The 24,431-nt window shown below is 44.3% G+C and overlaps 1 protein-coding gene and 2 pseudogenes across 3 annotated transcripts in view; 2 read left to right on the top strand and 1 right to left on the bottom strand.

Annotated features, from left to right (window-relative positions):
• The window catches only part of Rapgef4 (Rap guanine nucleotide exchange factor 4), a 292,946-nt gene that overhangs the window by 262,880 nt on the left and 5,635 nt on the right, over window positions 1-24,431 (bottom strand). The gene's annotated exons all lie outside the window — the stretch shown is intronic.
• On the top strand, window positions 3,621-3,739 carry LOC147005897 (U2 spliceosomal RNA; annotated as a pseudogene).
• Window positions 10,980-11,104, top strand: LOC115030517 (small nucleolar RNA SNORA17; annotated as a pseudogene).

Raw genomic sequence — 24,431 nt, forward strand, 5'->3', positions numbered from 1 at the left:
TTTAAGAGAAATTTATTCTCTCTGTGCTAACCAACCAGATGTCCTTAGAGAGACCCTAGCCATAATACAAATTTTGTCTCTTGCCAAGTAGAAAATGCTAAGATACTTGCTCTCTGCCAGCATCATCAGCCTAGAAAACAATAGAAATAAATAAATAAATAGATAGATAGATAGATAGATAGATAAATAAATAAATAAATAAATAAAAACAGCACAGTTTTTGTCTTTCTTTTTCATGGAAACAAAGTGGCCATAATATCTTTATGTGCAGTGAGGGATGGCACCCTGCTGTTCTCAGAAGGGAACCAAGATTATCAGAATCAGCACTGCAGGCAGAAACAGCCAGCCCTGCCTTGGGTGAGACGGGGGAATGCTGACGTCACTAGGCACAGCTGGCTCTCTTCCGCCCAAGCATCCTGGCATCCCTGCCAAAAAGTGTTATTTCTTGATGAATCCAAAGAAGATTTGCTCCCCCCCCCCATACACACACACTTTTGGCTTCAAAAACTCTACTGGCTCCCACAACTAGTGCACTTTCCAACTGAAATTGCTTTAAAATGTGATAAATCAAATATTTCATTTACAAAAACAAGATTAGAAATAGTTCCGTGTTCTGTTCTAAAGAGTATCCCTAGCACATAAAACCAGCCAAAACAAAATTTTAAAATAATATGTATATTTTCCCTCTTTGCATTTTAAATTGGCAATACATCTGAACAATACAATCTGAACAGCTGTTGAACATAGCATTGAACACAGACTTTCAATGACCCTCAGTTCCCAAAATTTCACTTGGCAGAGAGCTGGGTCTCTGTGTGTGCAAACAGAAAATATATTTTTGTCCCAGTCAGTGAAAACCTCACACATCCAAACAATGTAAATCTCTAAAGAATATGGCACCTAATTTCCCTGTCTTAGAGTTTCTATTGCTGCAATGAAACACCATGGCCAAAAAACAAGTTGGGAAAGAAAGGGTTTATTGGATTTACACCTCCACACTGTAGTCCATCACCAAAAAAAAAAAAAAAAAAAAAAGTCAAGACAAGAACTCAAACAGGAAAGGAACCTAAAGGCAGAAGTTAATGTAGAGACAATGGAGGGGTGCTGCTTACTGGCTTGCTCCTCTTGTCTTGCTTAGCCTGCTTTCTTATTGAACCCAAGACCACCAGCCTAGGGATGGCACCAACTACAGTAGGCTGGGCCTTACCCCATCAATCACTAATTAAGTAAAGGCCTTACAGCTAGATATTATGGAGCAATTTTCTCAATTGAGACTCCCTCCTTTCAAATGACTCTAGCTTGTCAAGTTGACATAAAACTAGCCAGCACAGTCCCCTTTTGAGCTGTCCTCAATAAACTACAGAGAAAAGACAGCCATCCTCATTTCACAGTTATTTGGTAGTGTATACAGAAGTATGTTCAATAAGTTCAGAGTGCATTTATGTTTATTTAAGACACATTGGGGTTGTCAAGATGGCTCAATGGGTAAAGGTACTTGCTGCCAAGCTTGAAGACCTAAATTCAATCTGCTGAGCCCACATGGTAGAAAATGAGAACCATCTCCCACAAGCTGTCCTCTGACTTCCACATGTGCCATGGCAGGAAGGCGTGTGTGTGTGTGTGTGTGTGTGTGTGTGTGTGTCTGTAAATAAAATAGAATACAAGTATTTCTAAAAATTAAAAAAGTCATATAGTTTATCTCTGTAGAGATATGTGTCTCAAACCTGTTCTATCTTGAATAAGCTATATGAATACAAGATCATGACTCTTATTAGGCATGATATGGGAAAATGTGGCCAATTTTTTTATTGATTAATTGTTATTTGACAATTTCAGACACATTTATAATATATACTGATTACTCTCCCCTGCCCCATACCTCACTCTGATACCTATCAACCTCCCCTTAGCCTTACCAGTCTCTTTCTCAGAATCCATGACTTCGAGTTGGATTTGTAGCCATTTAATTTTAGTAGGGCCATCTGTGTGACCACTAGGTTGGAACTATCTACTGGAGTCTGGTGGAATCCTCAGTGGGTACACATGGGAGCTGATGAGTCCTTGTTATCCTCAATCTGTCAGTAATAAACAGCTCAGAGCTGAAGGGTGGGACCCTTGAGCCCCTTCCTCCCTCTGTGCCTGACAGTGGACCCATTCTTAAGCAGACCCAGTGCAGGTACCACCTGTGAGATCACGATTGGCCTGAATGCTTCTTGCCCAGATCATGGCATTTCCCAGATATTCTCTCCATCTTCTTGTTCTTATATTCTTTCTCCTCCACCCCCACTCCACTCCTGCTTCTAAAGTTCCCTGAATTTTAAAGGGGACAGGACTGAGCTTTCATCCATCACTTAGTGTCAACACCCTGAACGAACATGAGTCACCTTCACCACTGTTCACGGAAAAGGGAGGCTTCTTTTGTTAAGGCTAGAGGGTATAACCATAAATATTTAAAAGGAGCTTGACAATATGTCAATTTAGCTAAACAGCAGTATTCAATTCCCCACCACACACCCAGAGCCTATGATTCTTTCTCCCCTGGCATGGGTATTTGACCAGATTCACAATACCAGGCATAGACAACCCTCCTGTGGAGTAAATTTCAAATCCAGAGAGCAGTTGGTTACACTCATAATAGTAGTGCCACTAATACACAAGGGGGCACATCATTCCTGGCAAGTTGGTCTTAGAGATCAAAGGATTCAGACAACTGGGTAAGAAACTTGCTGCCTCCCATTTTCCCATAGCATCCTTCATAGGAACTTCTAGACTAAGCAAGCTAGCCAGCAGGGAAGAAACTTCCAAATCAGTTCAAGCTCGATTTCTCTGAATCATGAATCCAAGATGTGTGATATCTTCAAAATAGAGTTTTATTGTCTAGTTCTGGTGGACAACAAGAGAGGTGGAAAGAGCCTTTATTGTTTTGGGAAGCTACTAGGGCCACTGACCAACTCATAAGGAGGTAGCCCAGCCCTGGCACTGGGATGTTTATTTAATAACCCATGGCTCCTAGCTACAGATTCTTCTAGCCTTTCAGGGCATCTCCCTCCAAACATTTTTATTACTTTTTAAATTTCATTACAAGATAGTAGATTCCCATATGGCTTTTGTATCCCTTTCATTTCGGTTAACCTTCCACAACTCCTAGAATATCCCCTATCTCCTGATAGTCTCTCTGGTTAAACCTTCCCACCTCCAGTGTCATATTACATTCATTTTACTATCACCTTAATTAATCCTCACCCCTAAGAAAGAGGACATATTCTGCAGCTACAGCTATAAGCAAGACAGAAGAAAGGAAGAAAGAAAGAAAGAAAGAAAGAAAGAAAGAAAGAAAGAAAGAAAGAAAGAAAGAAAGAGAGAGAGAGAAAGGTGGGAGGGAGGGAGGGAGGGAGGGAGGGAGGGAGGGAGGGAGGGAGGGAGGGAGGGAGGGAGGGAGGGAAGGAGGGAAGGAGGGAAGGAGGGAAGGAAGGAAGGAAGGAAGGAAGGAAGGAAGGAAGGAAGGAAGGAAGGAAGGAAGGAAGGAAGGAAACCCATATCAGAAATTGCCTACAACTTTCTTGAAGATAAATTTTGAATTGTTTAGATGAAAATTTGACAAAATATAGTTTAATAGTTTTATCGCTTCTCGGCCTTTTGGCTAAGATCAAGTGTAGTTTAATAGTTTTGTCCAGATTTATTCCTGGTGGCAGAAAAGAGGCAGACAGTCTGCGAAGTTGTTCCCAGAGGACTATTCCTTCAAATAAAAACTTATCTGGAAGCTTCTATCCATCTCCATCACCCAGAAGAACGGTGTTTTACACACAGGCCACTGCTTTTCAGAGTTCTGCCATGGGTGTTCCTAAATGCACATCTTCTCCAATGGCCTCCAGACTGAAGCTTGTTGCTGCAGCTCAGGGGAGTGGATTCCCCGGTGATCTTTCGTTGAGAGACAAGTGAGGCAACACCTTCCTAACACACGCATCTCACCTGCTTTCCTTCAACTTAATTTCCACTGAAAAACCCAAACAAAATTCACAGACTCTGTGGAGAAGTGCCAGGAGTTTTGGATGGTAAATCTGCAGTTTCCATATCATATAAACTATTCTTGGCATCTGGTTTACACGGGAATCATGGAGGAAAATGATGTATTTATGTTTAATGGTGAGCTGAAAAAAAAATTAGATCCTGAAATGATAGTATCTATTTTTTTACAAATTGAGTCATATCTCCTTCCTTAGTGAGATTAGCCACCCCCAAAAGAAATGTGAGTACCTATATATGGGACGGTAAACCATGCCTATATATGGGACGGTAAACCATGCCTATATATGGGACGGTAAACCATGCCAGGGAGCTTGATGGGCGAGTGGGTCTGAGACACCAGAAACTCGGGGTATACACCTGAGATGGTAGTGGCGCCCTGCTCCCTGCCAGATTCCTGGCCTGGGACATGTGCCACCCTTCCCACATAGGAAACATGACCTGTGGTCACGTAGGCCCAGAATAGAGTTCCCCATGCTAATGAGGTACCTAGAGACCCTGAGGGTTTAGCCATTAAGTTCCCCTCCCAGACATTCCTCCCTGCAAAAGGTATTGAATCGGGTCCACCCTGAGAAGTGGACACGAATCCCTTTTCCACAATGAACAACCAATAAACATTTTGGAGCCAAGGACTGTCTCTTTCATCAAGAACTGCCATGGAGAGCATGGAGCAGGCCTTCACCTACAGAGCTGCTGCCTAAATCTCCTATAGTAGCCTCTTCTGAGCTCCCAGCCACAACCACAGCCAAGCTAAGGACCTTCATCGATGAGCAAAGCTGGAGCTCCCGTCCTGCATCCTCCCCACACCCCACACCCCCACACCCCCCATCCCCATCCCCCCCAAAGCAAGCCCTGGGCTAGTTGCTGTCCTCAGCCCTCAGCCCTCAGCCCTCAGCCCTCAGCCCTCAGCCCTCAGCCCTCAGCCCTCAGCCCTCAGCCCTCAGCCCTCAGCCCTCAGCCCTCAGCCCTCAGCCCTCAGCCCCTAACTCTGCTCTCAACTCCTCAGGATTCAGCAATACCTGAATGTCCAGGACTTTGGTGGGGAGGAGGGGAGGGGAAGGGGAAGAGGTGCCTCAGAGAACTCACCATCTCACCACTGTGTCATTCTCTCCACCACTAGAATCGTTTTTCTATTTGTTTTATAAATAATACATAACATCAGAGCCCACAGGCGGACTTCAGGGAAGGAACAGAGAATGCAACCACGCCAGAAATCCACGGTGGTTTTATGGTAGCGATTTTTCTCAGGTAAACTGGGTAGGTATAATTTCACAGCCTCTATAGGTACCAAAAGCACGTATTCATGAACTGGGAACTACAGACGTCACTGTCTCCTGAGCAGATATGGTCCCGGGGATGCAGTAACCGGTGTGCCATATGTTGTTTCTTTGCTCGTGACATGCCAACTCTGGCTTTATTTGATCATATCACTTCTGCGTTTCGCAGCAGCCTGCGTGCCTGGGCTGCGGTGGCTTGCTTCCTTGGTGTTCAGTATTTGTCTCCGGGATGTTGATTCTCTGTTCAGTTCTCCATCTGTTACAGAGAACCACCACTCTAAGAACTCACAATGTAGCCAAGTTACCTGTACTCTCCCCCTCTGCACCTCCCTGTCTCCATTTCCAGCTACCTGACTTGGCTGCTCCTGTACTGCGCTCTAACAGAATGGCCCCAGGGGCAGCCGGCCCCATCAGCTAGGCATCTGTCCTGTGCTTGGGGCTTTGATTGTAGCACTGCCAGCATCTCCACACCCCCAGCCTTGGTTGGTCAGCTTGACAGCAACACACGCTGGGAAGAGACTGTAAGGCACAAAACCTCCAAATGCAAACCAGTCAGTAAGCTTTCTAGACCCTCATTTTTCTTGCACGTTTAGTCAAGATGGCACAGTGTACATGGATATTTCAGAACATCTTCCTTGCCTTCCAAAGCCCCTTCCACACTCTTCTTTGTCTCCTGCTCCTTTGTTAGTTATGTCCCTTCTTCCAAGATGTTCTTTTTCTATTACCAATGCTTCTTTGGTAATCAATTTTATGGCTCTAAATATTGTCTACATAATAATGATCTCTAAATTTCTACCTGCGGCTCAGAGCTGTCTCCCAAACTCCACAGCCACGTGTTCCATCTCCTCTCCAACATAACCAAGAGAATGTCTATGGCAAATTCACTAAGTCAGCATCTGAACTCTCCCTTCTCCCACAAACCGATGGCCCCACGACCCATCTAAAACCCTCGGAATTATTCTTGACCTCGTTCCCTATGCTGTAGGGGACAGAGGAAGCACTGAGTGAATAAAGTCCTGATTAAATGTGTAGTGTTGACGTGAGCAAAGCCATGTGAAGGACTCCAAAGCCTTAGCCTCATGAAAGTGGCAAAGCCTTCCCTGTATGAAGAGGAGAGGGGAGGAGAGGAGAGGAGAGGAGAGGAGAGGAGAGGAGAGGAGAGGAGAGGAGAGGAGAGGAGAGGAGAGGAGAGGAGAGGAGAGGAGAGGAGAGGAGAGGAGAGGAGAGGAGAGGAGAGGAGAGGAGAGGAGAGGAGAGGAGATGGGAAAGCTCTCCCGGGCGTCTCTGTGCTTATGGAAGATTGGTCAGTGCATACAAAGACTAGCAACTGCAGCTTCCTCCAGGTGTTTACAGCCTGGGTGGTGATGGTGGTGGTGGTAGTGATGGTGGGTGGTGGTGGTGGTGATGATGATGACGATGGCACATGCCTTTAATCCCAACAGTGGGGAGGTAAAGTTTGAGGCCAGCCTGATCTACAGAGCCAGCTCCAGGACAGTCAGGGCTACACAGAGAAAGCCTGTCTCAAAAGCAAAAACAAGACAGACAGCCTGAGACTACTCACCTACAGAGACTAGCTAACCCCTCCTCCTGTGCTGTTCCTATTAAACACACTGAGGTTCTGTGTTGGGACCTGTAGCAGTCTCCACCTAAACCCAGTTCACTCTATGTGTATCTGTGTCTGTTCTTTCTTCAGTCCTTCAAGAGCCCTCGTCAGGGTTCCAGAACACAAGCCTTGAAGAACACAGCACTGAATTTGAGCTCATGGGCAGGACCTACCCAGCATGTGTCCCGGCGATTCCCACATCTTCCCTGCTGCCTCCTGAACCAAGCCACCTTCATCTTTCATCTGATAACTGCAGATGGCTTCCTACCAGGTCTCTCTTCTGCCTCTATGGTCCTGCTCTCCTCGGCTTTCTCTCTATTATAATCACAGTGGTACTTTAAGATGTAAGCCAAGGGGGTTGAAAAATGACCAGTGGTTCAGAATGCTTACTGCTCTAGCAGAGGACTAGACTTTGGATCCCTGCACACACATTAGGCAACTCGCAAGTGCCTGTAGCTCCTGTGAGTGCCTCTTAACACACACACACACACACACACACACACACACACACACACACAATCTTTTAAAAACTAAAGTAATAACAATAATAGAAATGTAAGTCACACCATCCTCCTCTCAAAGCCAGAGTGAAAGCTGAGGTCCGTGTAAGAGCCATTCAGTCTCTACAAGGCCTGCCTGTTTCTCTGTGTGGTTTCTGCTCCTTCCCACATTCACTTAGCCCCGGTGTGGTGGTGTGAATAGGAATAGTCCCATAAGCTCATCTGTTTGAATGCATGCTCATTAGGGAGTGGTGACTCTTGATGAGGCTTAGGAGGTGTGGCCTCGTTGAAGTAGGTGTGGACTTGTTAGAGGAAGGGATATGTCTCTGGAGGTGGGCCTTGAGGCTTCAAAAGCTTGAGCCAGGCCCACCCAGTCTCTCTCTCTCTCTCTCTCTCTCTCTCTCTCTCTCTCTCTCTCTCTCTCTCTCTCTCTCTCTCTCTCTTCCTCTCTCCCTCTCCCCCTCCCCCCTTTCCCTCCTCCCCTCCCCCTTCCCCTCTCCCCTGCCTGTGGCCTGTGGATCCAAATATAGAACTCTCAAGCTACTTTTCTAGCACCAGTCTGCCTGCATGCCACATGCTTGAACACAAAGGACTCTACCTCTGAACTACAAGTAAACCCCAATGAAATGTTTATGAGAGTTTATAAGAGCTGCTGTGGTCGTGATGTCTCTTCATAGCAACAGAACATTGACTAAGGCATCCAGTTTCTAGCTGGTTCTAGAGCAATCTACGTACTCATACCAGAGTCTTCACCCTGGCTGTTCCTATTGTTCAGAATCCTTACCATGAACATATGCTTAGTCCAAATCCCTACCTTTTGCAGAAACACCTTCCAGATGAGCTCTCTCCTAACCACACTAATATTACAATCTCCACCTATCTTACTGGGTGTAACATTAAGTTTTTTTTTTAATCTTATTTTTAATGATGGTTCTTAAATGCTTTAACCTCCCTTTTAGCCGACCACCCACCAGAGGTAGTGGGAAAGAAAGGATATGGGGGAAGTGGACCTGTTCAGGAAAGTTTTTTGGAGTAACTCCCATCTGTGTTGTCTGATAATCAGCGATTCAGTTCACAGGTCAGCAGCAGCAGCAGTTCGATCCCCTCACAAACACTCACAAACACTTTACGGGTACACCAATAGTCTAGGTCAGTCAAGTCAGGAGAGCAAACAGGAATCAGCAGCAGTGGCACTACCTAGCAGAGACAGGTAGGCCTCAGCCTTGGCACAAGTCAACAGGAGAAACCAACAGGAACGCCAGAAGTTCTCAGCATTGCCTCTCTCAGGTAAGCGAAGATCAGCAAAGGTGCGTGACCCACACTAGATGTTTTGGTTTTTTTATTTCTTCCATAATACATATCATGTTTAACATAAATAGTAATTTATATTTTCATTAAGCTTATTAGCCGTTATCTATTTTCTCTGTGAGGAAAATAGGCTCTCTGAAAGCAAGGGTGTCTTTCTTTGTGCACTGATAAATCCGAAGTACTTAGAAGATGTCTCCCATGCATGAAACAAGTATAGGTTGGATGTAGGACTTCATCTCACAGAAGAAATGTATCAAAGAATATATATATATGGAAATTCAGTTCATAACTTAAAAATTATAAATAAAAAAATAAAATAACTCAAATATGATTGCACAGTAAATAAAATAAAAAGTTGTAGAACCAGGATAAATGACCCAAATATTGAAACTCTGAAATTCATATATTTTACACTGAGGAGAGAGACGTACATGGGGGGGGGGCAGAGCTCACATTATGCATGCAGCCCTATCAAACTCAGGCACCTGGGTTGTAAATCCAAAGGATTGGAAGCAAGCTGTTCTGTTTGTCCAAGAGAAGACAGGACAGAAGCCCAAAGGACAGCAAGGACCAGCAGCCTTTGGGCAGCACAAAGGACAGAAGCAAAATGGATTCTTGGGGCATCTGATACCAAAACAGATAATCCACACCCTTCAAGGTCATGATGTTGTCCCAAGGTCATGATGTTGTCCCACGAGACACTGATTTATAGTCAAGAGAGTGGGTGTCAATTGAGATACTGAGCATGCAGTAGTAAGAGGAAAAATAATATTCCATACACTTTGGAAAAAGTCATAATGAGATATCATTTAAGTATTTCTACTAGAATCATTAAGTAATGCTAAATGTTGATGATTTAGGAGATGAACTTTTTGAAGTTAACTTTTGCATACTGTAACTAAAGACTGTAAATAGCCACACGAGGCCTTCAGCTACTCGTACGTATAAAATAATCTTATGCTCCAAAGGGAAAGCACATTCTAATCAACTTTCACATTTTGGGTTCTCAGAACTCTATGTCTGAGGTTTTTATGATGTAGAACGAAGCATAGAAGCCCTTGCCTGGCTGAAACGCCTATAAAGGTGTATCTAGGAGAGTGCATCAGCAGTGGGCCCAGGGTTACACCAACAACATCCACAAGGTGAGACTTGGAAGGGTCACCAGACTCCTCCTGTGTCTTACCTTGATTGTCTTTGAGTTAAGGATTCCACATCTACGAGAATTCTTTATGAGAAATACAATTATTTCTGATAGAGATGGCACATTAAACTCCTCAACACGTTAGCTCAGACTCCTTTGGACTCTAAACAAACAGATGCAAGATAGGCCGGTCCTGCCCCTTCCTCAGTCCACTTCCACAGGTGGGTCACAGGGTGTCTGTAGAGATAATCTCTTGTGTACTATGTGGAAGCATCACCTGTCAATAAAAATCTGGTGGCCAATAAGCTGAGGCAGGATTAGTAGGTGGAACACCTGGCAGAGAGAGAGGAACTCTGGGATAGATCAGGACCAGGAAGGTTCCCACCTTCCACCCCAAGACTTAGAGGAAGTTGGGCATATGAACTGAGGAAAGGTAACTAGCCTGTGGCAGACACTGAATAATATAAGTGGGATAAATAAGTTACAAGCTAATGGGAACAAGCTTGGCTTATGGCTGTAAGCATCGTAAATAAAATAAGTCTCTGTGTCCTTATTCGGGAGTTAGGGCGGACTTAGTTAAAGCACAAACAGTTATAAATGGCTTTCAATGTGAGGCTATTAGAATTCAGGCTCAGAGCCTGAGAAAAAGCCCTTGGTTATAGACGTCTGCTTTGTTTTTCGTAGTAGAGAGGTTGGTCAACAAGAGAGGTGGAAGACAGACGGAAATGTCAACGCAAGGCAGGAGGGGAGACTAGAAACAGTCAACAAGGGACATCAGAGTACAGCAAACATTTGAAGTGTCTCCTACAGGGCTCCTGGAATCCAGCCACATGGAAAGATAATTGAGAAGGCTAAGACTTGGCATAGGCTGCCATTCTGCCAACCACAGAATGTGTGGTGTCCCCAAGGATATAAAAAGGGAGAAAAAAGCTCAATCTATATGAGCCATATGATTTCAGCCAATAAAAAAATATATTTATAAAAAAATTAAGCTGAGGGGGTGGGCTGGAGAGATGGCTCAGAGTAATTGTCTGCTCTTCCAGAGGTTGTGAGTTCAATTCCCAGCAACCACACGGTGGCTCACAACAATCTATAATGAGTTCTGATATATATATATTCATCTTAGTCCTGCCCCTAGAGGCTGTGCAGGTATGGCTGCTGTGTCACATCATAGGTTGCAGAGAGGATAGAGGCTGTGTCTATGCTCAGCGTTCTGACCTATGAACATCTGAATGATTAGCATTCCCTGAAAAACAGCAAGCCTGAGACAACCACCAGTCCGCACCAGGGTGTCTGGACAAGGAGCTAGTCTGAGATGACCAACAGTCTGACGCTGTGCAGGCCTTGATGGACTCCCAGGGTCGGGAGTGAGCTGGAGACAAGAAGAGCCCTGCTAAGGACCATAGGTCCTGGGCAGGAGTGAGCCTGAGATAGATGACCCTCACATGGGGCCACTTGAGCGGGCCCAGAGGAGTAGCAAGCAGGAGACAACCACCAGACTAGCATCATGGGGCCTAGACAGGGAGCTAGCCTAAGGTGACGACCACCAGTCATGCCCAAGCAAGGCATAACACTCCTGAGACCACTCCTGAGATGACCCCAGACACTCAGAGACCCCGGGTGCCACTAAGAGGAGCAAGTAAATGGTGGGGAAATGGAAGAGAAAGAGAAACAGGAGGATGTGGGCACAGTGAAGAGAGGCAGAACTGGACACTCAAGGGTAGTAAAGAGCATCCCGATGTGAGAAGCCAGTGCGGACACCTGGAAGCACAGTAGGGTTCTGCCCTGTGCTGCCACTGGGGGCCATGTCTGAGTATGTGGCCCTGCAGCAGCAGGGTCGGTTCTGTTAACACCAAAGGCCAGAAAGATGTGTCTCATCTGGGCTGCCACGTGGGGACACATGAATGTCTGAGAGCTGTATAGAACTGGCCCCACCCCTCACCTGGGCATCCCAGGAGAGCAAAAGAGTTGACCCCACCGTTAACCCAGCTGGGGTACCTTAGAGCAGCCTGAAACATTGCAGAAGTTGCTGGTGAGCCGGCTTGAGAGCTGGCCCTGACACTCATCTTCCCAGTGATGGTGTGGATGAAGAAGAGACAGTTCCCTCCCCTCCCCTGTTACCCATCACCACCTGTGGCAGGTGGGAGACCTGGCCATGAGAGCTGAGTGCTGTGCCTGACCCTCACCTGCTGCAGCAGTCAGGAGAGTTGGTCCTGCACCTTGCTTGGGCAGCACCGTAGAGCTGACCCTGGTGGTAGGGATACAAGTGAGCTGGCCCCAAGGGTGTGAGCATGGGAAAGCCAGAGGGCTGACCAGCTCAGAGAGCTCTTAGACCCAGATCCAGGGTTTTGAATTGGCCCATCCCAATACCTACCCCATCTATAAACTGCTGGAGTGCACGAAGGAGCTGGTCCTACAGATCTAAACCTTAGGATCTCCATGACACAGGGCAACAACAGGATATCCAAGAGGAACCACAGTGGGGTTCCAGTATTGACAAAGTAGCAGAAGCCAGGGGCCGAGTACCAGACCAGCGAGTCATTGCAGTGAACAGTGTATGAGTAAAAGAGTGTGGACCAAAGAGTATCCTGTGGGACACCTATGACGGGCTACAGCTTCCACAGTGAGACTTTTTTCTCTCTGTTGCAGGGGAGGCTGCAGGGTAAAGGATGGGGGTGGGGAGAGATGAGTGGGATTGAGTGCATGATGTGAGATTCACAAAGAACAAAAAACCAAAAAGTTTAAATAAATAAATAAATAAATAAATAGCTTAATCACATAGGAAATGACCATCCTGTAAGTGTTGGGGGATGTTTTTATGCACTGTGTATTCAACTACTGATTTCTGTACCAGGAGATCTGGTCGCAGTCTGGACTTGATGCTGTCATTATCATGAAGCATTTCCTGATTCAGTATTTTGTAAAACATTGTTCTCCGTGGTCTTCTGACTTGTCAATAAAGAGCTGATAAGCCTATTTATTGCTGGGCAGAAGAAGGTGAGGTGGACATTGGTGAGCAAAAGAGACCCTGAGAGAGAAAGAGAGGGTCTCAGGTGGGCCAGGGAGTCCCCATGAGGACAGGACTGAGCAGGTGCCCAGGGGAATCCAAGATAACAGGTAATGAATGCCACATGGCTGAGAAGCGGCCCAGGCCAGCACAGTCAGGTGGGAATAAATGAGCATCTGCCCAGCTATAGAGCCTGGAGCTTATCAATAAATATAAAGGTCTCCATGTCATTATTTGGGAACAAGGGCGGGTTAGATAAGCCAGTACTTTTACATGTAGGTATTCTATAATGTTCATTTAAAGGTCATTAAATCACTGAGTCTGAGCTAACATGTGGTTAAAAACAAAAAACAAAAAACCAACAACAACAACAAAAAAAACTCAGACCAAAGACACTGCAGGAAGTGCAATAAAACCTATGACCAGCTAGCGCTGGTTGATAAGGTTTCAACAAATTCTTTATTTGGCCCCAATTAGAAGACAGTTTCAATTACAGCCTGTAACTTTTCAAAGCCAATGGTTTTTTTTTCCCCAATCAGGGAAGGATAAGGATGTTATCGCATGTTTCTTGGTAATAATATCAGAATCAAGGTAGAGGAAAGAGGGGTACTGTACAGTCCTGTGCCCCCCCAGACTCCCAACCCAAGAAGGAGGAGGACATAATGATAACTGGGTCACAGGTAAGCGTTTCCATGGCACTGCTGTCCCAGCTACAGTTCTTATATCTAAAAACAAGGACTTTAAAACCTTTACAAAGTGTTCCTCTTCTATAATCCCCTGTCTGCCCATCTTTAATAGTTTCAGACCTCCTTTTAATTCCTTCTGGATTATTGCTTTGAGATGAACTCACATCAGGGAAGTCTCCCCTGAGTAATGACATAAATAAACATTATACAGCTATTGAAATCAGCCTTATGGCTGCTGGTCCTGGCCAAAAAGAAATAGATTTAAACACTACTTTTCTATTCATAGGGGAATTTTGTATAATTTGTCTGTGGCAGATTGAAAAACCAATAGTAGGTAAACAAATACTATAAAATCAAGTTCAACTATACTGAAAAAAAAATCAAGAAAAACCTCACTTTCAGGCAGTTGCTTTATATTTTTGTTTTTTTTTTTTTACTGCCACTGTTCACTCTCTTCTCAATGATGCCTGTATGCATTCCCTAAGAATGAGTGATATTTGTATATATTTAAATTATTTTGATTTTATTATCTTTTAGGTAACCAAACCAACAGCCGAGTTAATGAGTTAACTAGTCCCCACTTCTGAGTTCTACATACTTAACTGAGGCATGGCTTTCTGGCCCATTTCTCCTGAGGCCAAAACTTCTGATAAGAACGACAAACCATTTATTAGTCTTCTAAACCCACAGGGGGTTAAAAATTAAATTTACTTTGACATCCAGGACCTGTTGAATGTTGAATTGTAAAACGCTCCTCAGAAGTTAAGATGAATATCCAACCACACACTGAAAAGGTAGGAAGCAAAGTGGTTGAGATAGCATCAGATTCAACTGAGGGGGAAATAAGGTGCATTCGCAAGCTTATGATATTGTGCAGCTACAGTGGCTGCAGATGAGCGAGCAAGCAAGCACAGGGACACACACTCCATTCACACTGAGCCAGTGGGGTTCCCAGCCTGGCAGGCTGAGAGATCTGCTTCATGCATAAAGCTGCCATCTGTAATGGCTCCCTGTTGTAGCAAGAGAGGACTCTCTATCTGCACCCTAATAAGCCGGACATTCACACGGGATTCCTGATGTAAAGTTTTTAAAGTGATTTAGACAAAGAAAATGTAAAGCCAGGTCAGAAGCCAGATAATCTCAGCTCCACAATCTGGGTCATCAAATAACGTCAGGGAAGGTTGGTGTAGGCAGACAGTTACACTAACATTATCATAAAAGACTCTATTCTCAAGTGGGATTCAAGTTTTGACTAAGAAAGTAAAACATATTGCTGAATCATGATGAGGAAACCATGATATGAACCCAACACCACACACACACACACACACACACACACGTTCTGAAGAGGTCAATGATAATGACAGAAAAAAAAAATGTTCAAGCCAGCAAACAAATCCTTCAAACAGGAAACTGGCAGGATTTCCGGGCCATTTCCCTCTAGGACTTCAGCCTAAGTGGCTCTGCACGGGCACTGAGTTCACCCCTGATAAAACTAAGCCAGGTGAACACAAACCTGGAAGCCATCCTGAAAGAAGGGCGAAGACAGGGTTTGGCCTTCTGGCCGAGGCCAAGGCACGCTCACCTCTGCCTCTTCTGATTGGAACGATGCTCAGCAGCTCTCTAAAAGCAGCTTTCTTTTTCCTGATAAAGATAACTATTATATTGGAAAACTAACCAAGGTGGTAGGGTGCACTCCTATAATCCCAGCAGTCAGGAGGCTGAGATTGGGGATAGGAATTCAAGTCCAGGGTTGGACTTCAGATCCTATTTAAAGTCATAAAGGGAAAAGCCAGAAGAGAGGAGTGGGGAAAAGAAGGAAAGAGGGAGAAAGACAAGGATTAAAAAACTAAAATGAATTGTATATATTTTATATATTTAAAATATGTTTTTTTCTTTAATGTTTGAGTATTTTGCTTGCATGTATGTATGTATATCATGTGTATGCCTGGTGCGTATGCAGGTCAAAAGAGAGCATCAGACTTCCCTAGAACTGGAGCTGTGGGTGGTTTTGAGTTACAATGTAGATGCCAGTAACCAAGTCCAGGTCCTTCGTCTTAGTGTTCTATTGCTGTGAAGAGACACCATGGCCAAGGCAACTCTTATAAAAGGAAGCATTTAATTGGAGGCTTGCTTACAATTTTAGAGGGCTCATCCATGATCATCATGGCAGGTGGGAAACAGACAGGCATGGAGACAGAGCAGTACCTGAGGACTTCACATCCTGATCAGATCAGCAGGCATCAGGCAGAGAGAGAGACTGGGCTTCACAGGGCTTCTGAAATTCCAGTGCCTACTCCAACAAGGCAACAATACATCTTCTCCAACAAGACCACGCCTACTCCAACAAGGCCACACCCACTCCAACAAGGCCACACCTCCTAATCCTTCTCAGAGAGGTCCACTTGGGAACCAAACATTGAAACACACGAGCCTATGGAGCCATTCTCACTCAAACCATCACATCCTTTGTAAGATCAAAAAGTGCTATTGACCCCTGAGCCACCTCCCTAGTCTTATTTTTTAATATATCTTTGTGTAAATAGTATTTAAAAGATAACCCAGAGCTGGCTAAATAGCTCAATAGGCAAAAGCACTAATAACCAAGCCTGATGACCTGAGTCTAATCCCCTGTGCCCACAGGTGGGATAGAACTGATTCCCACCAGTTGTCCTCTGATCTCCAATCATGAGCTATGGCACACATACACACGAGTGTTCGCGTGTGTGCATGCACACACACACACACACACACACTATCACACTATCACACAATAAATAAACAAGTGTAATTTTTAAAAGATAATCAAGAATTCTAAAAGCCTTCATTTATCCATTTTATAAAATTACTATCATCTGTTACAGCAACAAAGGTAGTTAAAGTATGGATATTTTTTCTTCAAAGACAGATCTTGTCACCAAACCAAAGGATGTTACCATATTTATTCCACCCATACCTTCACCATCGGCAGCCATCCAGCTCTGCTCTCTAAAATGCTCTCATCCACCCATTTGGGTACAGCCTGGATTTAAATTCAATTCAAGTAACTCACAGTTCATTCAAGGGTTTAAAGGAAAGATTACGTCAGTAGAAAGACCTCTCTGGCCATCTGCTTTCAAATAACAATGCCCCTCCATCTCCTCTCTTGTCTATGCTTTATTGTCTGTCCATCGTTGTGTTTGTTGCTGCTGGGCATGGATGCTGGCACTTGTTTACTCTATGTCCCTGCTCTGTACAATCTTACCTGCAACCCTGTGGTACTTCCTACTTGTCCCTGCTCACTACCATACTCCATGCCAGCTGGAAGAGGACCCAGCACAGCACCAGGGACTCAGTCATGTCTCGAAGGCTGACTGAGCAGTATCTTCTCATCTGGTATTTCAATTCACAAGGCCAAGGGCTTTGTCGGTTTTATCACCAATGGGCTTTCCACAAGAGCATCTGGCATACAGAGATCAGAGAGTATATAGTCAGATTGAATGAATGGATGAGTGGAGTTGGAAGGAAATCACTAAGTCTGATCTTTTCCTACTCCGCCTTTGGTCCGGGGAGGGTGGAAGCAAGCATGAGGCGGGGAGAAGAGGGCAAGCAGAGGGGTAAGAAAAGAACGGCAAGGGACACCAAAGGCAGAACTCTCTTACATCACAAATGTGTTAAAGAGCTGATAGAGACAGCATGTAAGATCCAAGCACCCAACCTTCCTGTGGCATATTCAATAAATAATTATGTAATAGCAGGAGAAATGGTATTCCCCAGGAAAGAACACACCAACTGATTATTCAATACCAAACGGTTAGCCCTGAAAGCATACATGAAAGTAACCTTACACAGACATAGGAGTGTATACATATATGCTTATAACAACAGTTAGTGGGGAAAAGAGAGGCTATAAGTTTGAAAGTGAGTCAGGAAGGGCATGTGGGAGGATTTGGAAGGAGGAAAGGGAAGGGGGAAATTTTTTTTTCTTTTTTTGAGACAGGGTTTTTCTGTGTAGCCCTGGCTGTCCTGGAACTCACTCTGTAGACCAGGCTGGCCTCGAACTCAGAAATCCGCCTGCCTCTGCCTCCCAAGTGCTGGGATTAAAGGTGTGTGCCACCACCGCCCGGCAGGAAATTTTATAATTACATTATAATCTCAAAACAAAATAAAAAATATTTTTAAAAAGATCTCAAAATAGTGCCGGGTGTGGTGGCGCGCACCTTTAATCCCAGCACTTGGTGGGCAGAGGCAAGCAGATCTCTGAGTTTGAGGCCAGCTTGGTCTACAAAGTGAGTTCCAAGACAGCCAGAGCTACACAGAGAAACCCTGTCTCAAAAAAACAAACAAACAAACAAAAAAGATCTCAAAATAAATAAATAATGAAACCGATAGATAGATAGATAGATAGATAGATAGATAGATAGATAGATAGATAGATAGATAGACAGACAGACAGACAGACAGACATATCGCCAGGGACTTCCTAGCAAAGAAGCAATCTGTACAGTAAAAAGGCTACCACATGGTTTATCACAGAAGAACTGGCTCTACCCCTCATGGGAGATCTGGCACTTCATGGCTCTCCTAGTTGATGGCTTCTAGTGTGGATGCAGGCAGAAGAGGACTCATTCTCCCATGGGGAAAGGGGGTGGGCTGGCCACTAGGAATTTGACCATGGTCCAGTGAGTATATAGACAACACAAAATGGACTTCTTTTAGTTAAGAGGGGGGGGGTTACAAGGAAGTGGGAGGTGGGGCTGACATGGGAAGACTGAGAGGTGAGTGCAATCAGGGAGCATGATGTCAGATTCCCAAGTAATCAATAGAATAAAAGTGCCACCACAGAATAGAAAATGTTTGCAAACTATGTATCCGGTAAGAACCTAACATCCATAAGATATAAGACTTCATAAAACTCAATGGCAAAAGGAAAAAAAAAGAAAACAAACAAAATGGACTAAAAATGCAAAAGGGCCTGAGTAGACATTTTGCCAGTGATGACACACCTCTAGCTATGTCTGTGAGGATGTTTCCAGAGAGAATTAACCCAGGAGGGAAGATCACCCTGAGCACGGGTTGCACTACCTCATGATAGCGCTGGACCCAATAGAAAGAGAAAAAGAGCAGCCAGCATTTGTCTCTCTTTGCTTCGTGACTGAGGATTCCATCTTACAGGCTACCTTGCAGCCCTGCCACAAACCACTCCCTACCACATGGACTTAAGCTCTTAACTGTGAGCCAAAATAATTCTTCTCCCATATGTTGCTTCTTCTCGGGTATTTGGTTACAGAAACTAAGACACTCCCAGAGGGTAGCAGGAGGGTAACTCAGAAGTGCTATGCCAATACATCTGATAACTTAGATGAAATGAGTGAATCTTTGAAATATGACCAGAAGAAACAAAAACTGAGTAGTCCTTTATCTATTAAAAACATTAAATCTGTCATTAAAAGCCTTTCTACAGACTAGGCGTGGTGGCTTACACCATTAATCCCAGCACTTGGGAGGCAGAGACAGGCAGATCTCTATGGATTTAAGGCTAGTTTGGTCTACAAAGGGAGGCCAACACAGCCAGGGCTATTACACAGAGAAACCCTGTCTCGAAAACAAAACAAAACAAAACAAAACAAAACAAAACAAAACAAAACAAAACAAAACAAAACACACATGAACCAAATGATACATATTTTTTAAACATCAATTTTTTGATAATTTCTTCTCAAATTGGAGGGGAAATCAAGAATAAAATAGAAGGAAACTGAGAAGCCAGAGAGTCATAATACTAAAACAATAAAAGAAATATTACAAAGCCACCAGCTTACATCCCTCATTGATAGATATGAAAATGGCACTCAGAAGACATTACATAGTTGAATAAACCAAAATATCAAGATGATAATAAAACATGACAAAGTAGAATTTCAAATAGGAAAGGCTGGTTTATCATCAAAACTCAGCTAGGTATGGTGGTTCAGTATGTGATCCTGGTACTCAGGAGGCTGAGGCAGGAGGATGACTGTGTCTTGGAAGCAGCCTGAAGTTCCAGGACAGCCTGGGTGACAGAGAGATTGTGTTTGGAGAAGGAAGAAAGGAAGAAAGGAGGGAGGGAAGGAGGAGAAAGAGGAAGAGGATGAGAAAAATCACTCAAGTTAAATTCTTTACATTTCTAGGAAAAACAAAAAACAAAGGGTTTTTGGGAAAGAGAAACAAAAATTCACATGACCATCTTTATTTAAGAAGAATGGATTTACTTTTAAAATAAAAGCAAGCAGAGGGCCTTATTTATAATAGCCAGAAGCTGGAAAGAACCCAGATGTCCCTCAACAGAAGAATGGATACAGAAAATGTGGTACATTTACACAACGGAGTACTACTCAGCTATTAAAAACAATGGATTTATGAAATTCTTGGAAAATGGATGTATCTGGAGGATATCATCCTTAGTGAGGTAACCCAATCACAAAAGAAGTCATTAGATATGCACTCACTGATAAGTGGATATTAGCCCAGATAGATCCTGGGACCCTGTTAAAGCTGTCTCGTATGAGGCTATGCCAGTACCTGGCAAATACAGAAGTGGATGCTCACAGTCATCTATAAGATGGAACACAGGGCCCCCAGTGGAGAAGCTAGAGAAACATAGATCACCCAAGAAACAATTTGCAAAACACAAGAAAATCAAGAAGAGGAAAGACCAATGGGTGGATACTTCATTCCTCCTTAGAATAGGGAACAAAATACCCGTGAAAGGAATTACAGAGACAAAGTTTGGAGCTAAGAAGAAAGGATGGACTATCCAGAGACTACACCACCTGGGGATCCATCCCATAATCAGCCACCAAACCCAGACACTATTGCATATTCCAGAAAGATTTTGCTGAAGGGACCCTGTTAAAGCTGTCTCGTATGAGGCTATGCCAGTGCCTGGCAAATACAGAAGTGGATGCTCACAGTCATCTATAAGATGGAACACAGGGCCCCCAATGGAGAAGCTAGAGAAAGCATCCAAGGAACTGAAGTGGTCTGCAACCCTATAGGTGGAACGACAATATGAACTAACCAATACCCCCAGAGCTGCATATGTAGCAGAAGATGGCCTACTTGGCCATCACTGGGAAGAGAGGTCCCTTGGTATTGCAAACTTTATATGCCCCAGTACAGGGGAACGCCAGGGCCAAGAAGCGGGAGTGGGTGGGTAGGGGAGCAGGGCAGAGGGAGGGTATAGGGAACTTTCGGGATAGCATTTGAAATGTATATAAAGAAAATATCTTTTTTAAAAAGGCAAGCAGAGGAAAGGAAGTGGCAGAGGGGAAGAGACTCTTAAAATCCCATGGCAAAACATAATTCTTTCCTGTAAAAGAAGAACTCAAAGACACTTGTCCACCTTCGACTCTCTTTGGTTTTTCGAGACAGGATTTCTCTGTGTAGCTCTGGCTGTCCTGGAACTCACTCTGTAGACCAGGCTGGCCTCAAACTCAGAAATCCCCCTGCCTCTGCCTCCCGAGTGCTGGGATTAAAGGTATGCGCCACCATGCTGGGCTCGACTCTCTTCTTAAACCTTGTCCTAGAAGTCTAGCTAGTGAGGTTAGGCAAAAAAAATAACAAAAGGCGAAAGTAATCAAAACAAATAAGCAAAGTTACATTCTTTATAGACATGGTGGTCTCTTAAAACAACTAAACAGCAACCACCAGAACTCATTAGCTTGGCAAAAATATATATATCTTTAATCAAATCAAACAGGATATCTAAACCTATACACTATGGTCCCCCAACTTCTGGCACCTGTGCTACACCTTCACAATTTAGAGGTAACCATTCTCAGCACAGCTGTCCGCTGTAAGTATCAGTAGCTTTATTCAAAGATTCAAGAACAGAGGTTCAGGAAACTTAATAGCTTGACTCACACTGCTAGGGAATGGGGCTGATGGAATTAGAATCCAGATCCGGTTAATTCTAAAACAAAGCTGATCTGACGATGTAACATTTCCAACGTGGAGGCTGGAAATGATGAGGGACCCGAGGATAAGGCCCTGAAAGAAAACAGGAGAATACAATGGCAAAGGAAGGAATTGGAGACTTTAGATGTCCGTATGGACATAGATAGTTTCAAGGATCTGAAAATGCAGAATTGTGATGTCATTACTCATTACAGAAAAGAGTGGGAACCTGAGGGGGTTGGGGGCTGAGAAAGGCAAAACCTTTGACACACACACCAGCTTGTTGGATTCCAGGTAGTTTTGACAGCAAATGGCAGAAAGTCTAACAAGGAGGAGTCCTTTCTAGGAATAGTGTCACTTTCTTCACAAGACAGAAAATCTTTTTTTTTTTTTTTTTTTTCGGTTTTTCAAGACAGGGTTTCTCTGTGTAGTCCTGGCTGTCCTGGAACTCACTTTGTAGACCAGGCTGGCCTCGAACTCAGAAATCTGCCTGCCTCTGCCTCCCGAGTGCTGGGATTAAAGGCGTGCGCCACCACGCCCGGCAGTACAAGACAGAAAATCTTAAAATACACAGTAGCTGAGCAAAGTCAGGACTGGGCCTTGGGTTTCCCTTGGTCTCGCCTTTTGAGTTGCAAGATGGCTGCCCACAGGCCCAAGCCTCCTGGACAACCAATGTATCAATATCTCCATTGTCTATCATGAAAGCAAAAGCCATCCTAGAATCTCTCAGCAGCCTTCTTTCACTTTGCCACTGTGGCCAGGAGACCTGGACCGGAGGAAGAGACTGGAAGAGAATTGGCTGGTTTTCTTTTCTCTCCAGCTTCTGTGGCAGTGGAAGGTAAAGGCAGGGTACCTGCAAAATGTCAGTGGGGCATCTCAAGGGAACTGCCCCAGGCAGAGACAAAGGCACCTGCTTTGGGACATGTGCCTGGGGCACAAAATGCAAGTAATCTTCACGGAGCAGGAGACATGGAAGCAAGGGCATGCATGAAGAGGAAAAAGAGGACCACACAGGTTTTGCTTTTCTGCAGGAGACCCACGTGATTCATAGAGAGGCAGCTGAGTCAACACGGCCAGCTGGAGACTGCTGCTGTCATCCAGGCCAGTCTGCTGTTTTCCTTGGGGTGTACAGCTGCTTCCCTATCTGCCATCCACCCAGTTATTTCCATCTTCTTCCTCCACCACCGGAGGCTTCTTCCACCAGAGCCACCCTGAGCCTTCATTTCTGGGAGAGAAAAAAAAAGCATAGAACAGCAGTTCTCCTCCCTGCCTCTCTTGAGATGTAGCTTTAAATCTGCCCAAAGCAAAACCAGTCAGCTATGCCTCGGAGGGGTGGTATGGGAGGTTAGCCTCTGCTAAGGAAGGGTTATGAAAGCTTATAAACCCAAGGGAGTTCAGACGAAAGGCAATGTTAGTCTAACTATCACGGGAAGGGTCAAAACTCCACCTAGGGGAACTCAAAGAAGACATTTGCTCTTTTAGGTACCACTTATCTATGGAAAATTCAGTCTCCCAGGCTCAGGACAAGGGACAGACAGCAGAGACAAGGGTTTGCTGGGCCAAGCTGCACCTCTTATAGGCTCTTATAGGTCCTTGGGCATACTATCTCCCATGTCCCCTCTCTGAGGGCATCAGGGCTTGTCATGCTTTTCTTCCTTAAAAATCTTCTGCAAATAAAATCAGAGCCATAGCACTGGTCCTGATTAGATACCAGACCGTGCCTGTATACATGTTCCACATGAACACAGCATGTCTGCCCAGTGAGCAGTCCCTTAAGAAGCTGCACACAGAGAGATGTCAGACATTAAACTTGGACATGATGTATTGTTTACATCACAGAAAGAGGTCAGCAGATACCATGGGCCTTTTGATGGAACACCTCAACTCCTCTGTTGAAGCTCTCACCAAAATATCAAGTCAGAATCTGACCAAGCTCTAAACCCAAAGGCCAACCTCAAGAAAAACAGATTCATAGGAACACGTCACTAAAAATCACCACAGGGAAACCATTCAAATTCAGAGGCCAACAAGACCCCAGTTTCAAGAAATATGGAGAGAAATTCACATATAAGAACGTATCTGAACTAAACGTAAATAATTTGCATGGTGACACAAAGTGGAAAAAAAGAAAGTTTTGAAATAAACAAGGAACTTTTGAATATTTGAATATATTTAGGAACTAGTAGCAAACTTTTTAATGTATAGTAATGGAATTCATTTCTTTATAAAAACTCCTTACCTTTCTAAGAGATATACTGAAATGCTTGCAGATTAAATATTACATGTGGGAATTGCTTCAAAATAACCCACAGGTAGGGCTCTGGGGGGGGGGGATTCCAATGGGTCAAATACTGCACACAAGCCTGATGATCTGCATCCAGCACCCACATTAAAAAGCAGGATTATGTAGCATGCATCTGTAATCCCAGAACCCTTGTAGCAAGATGGGGGACAGGGACAGAAGAATGGCCCAGAAGATGTGGGGTCAGCTAGCATGTTGTACACTGTGTGACGGAGGAAAGGGTGACTTGCTCACACACAATGAAAGGTGAGAAAGAATTCCTGAATGTTCCTGGGCTCAACACACACCCACTGCAGCGTCTGCACACCTGTGTGCACACATGCCATACACACACAACTAAATAAGTAAATAACTAAGTGATGATAGATAGATAGATAGATAGATAGATAGATAGATAGATAGATAGATAGAGCCAGAGGAGAATGAATGGACATAAAAGTAAAATAGGACTATCAATGAGCTAAGGATTCTTGGTGGGGGGAGGGGCAGAGTTAGAAAATATTACTACTCTGTGTATTTAGAAATTTTCCACAATAAAAATAGAATTTTTTTTAAACAGTTGGTTAAAATAGTCATGAAATATCTCCCCACGCCCACTCCAAAGCCAGAATTCGCATCAGCCAGGAACCAGAAGGAACAGTGGGAGCAGATGTAGACATGGCTCACC

Source organism: Mus caroli, unplaced genomic scaffold (assembly GCF_978045245.1).
Source record: "Mus caroli unplaced genomic scaffold, Mus_caroli_1 scaffold_2, whole genome shotgun sequence".
In the NCBI taxonomy this organism is placed as follows: Eukaryota; Metazoa; Chordata; class Mammalia; order Rodentia; family Muridae; genus Mus; species Mus caroli.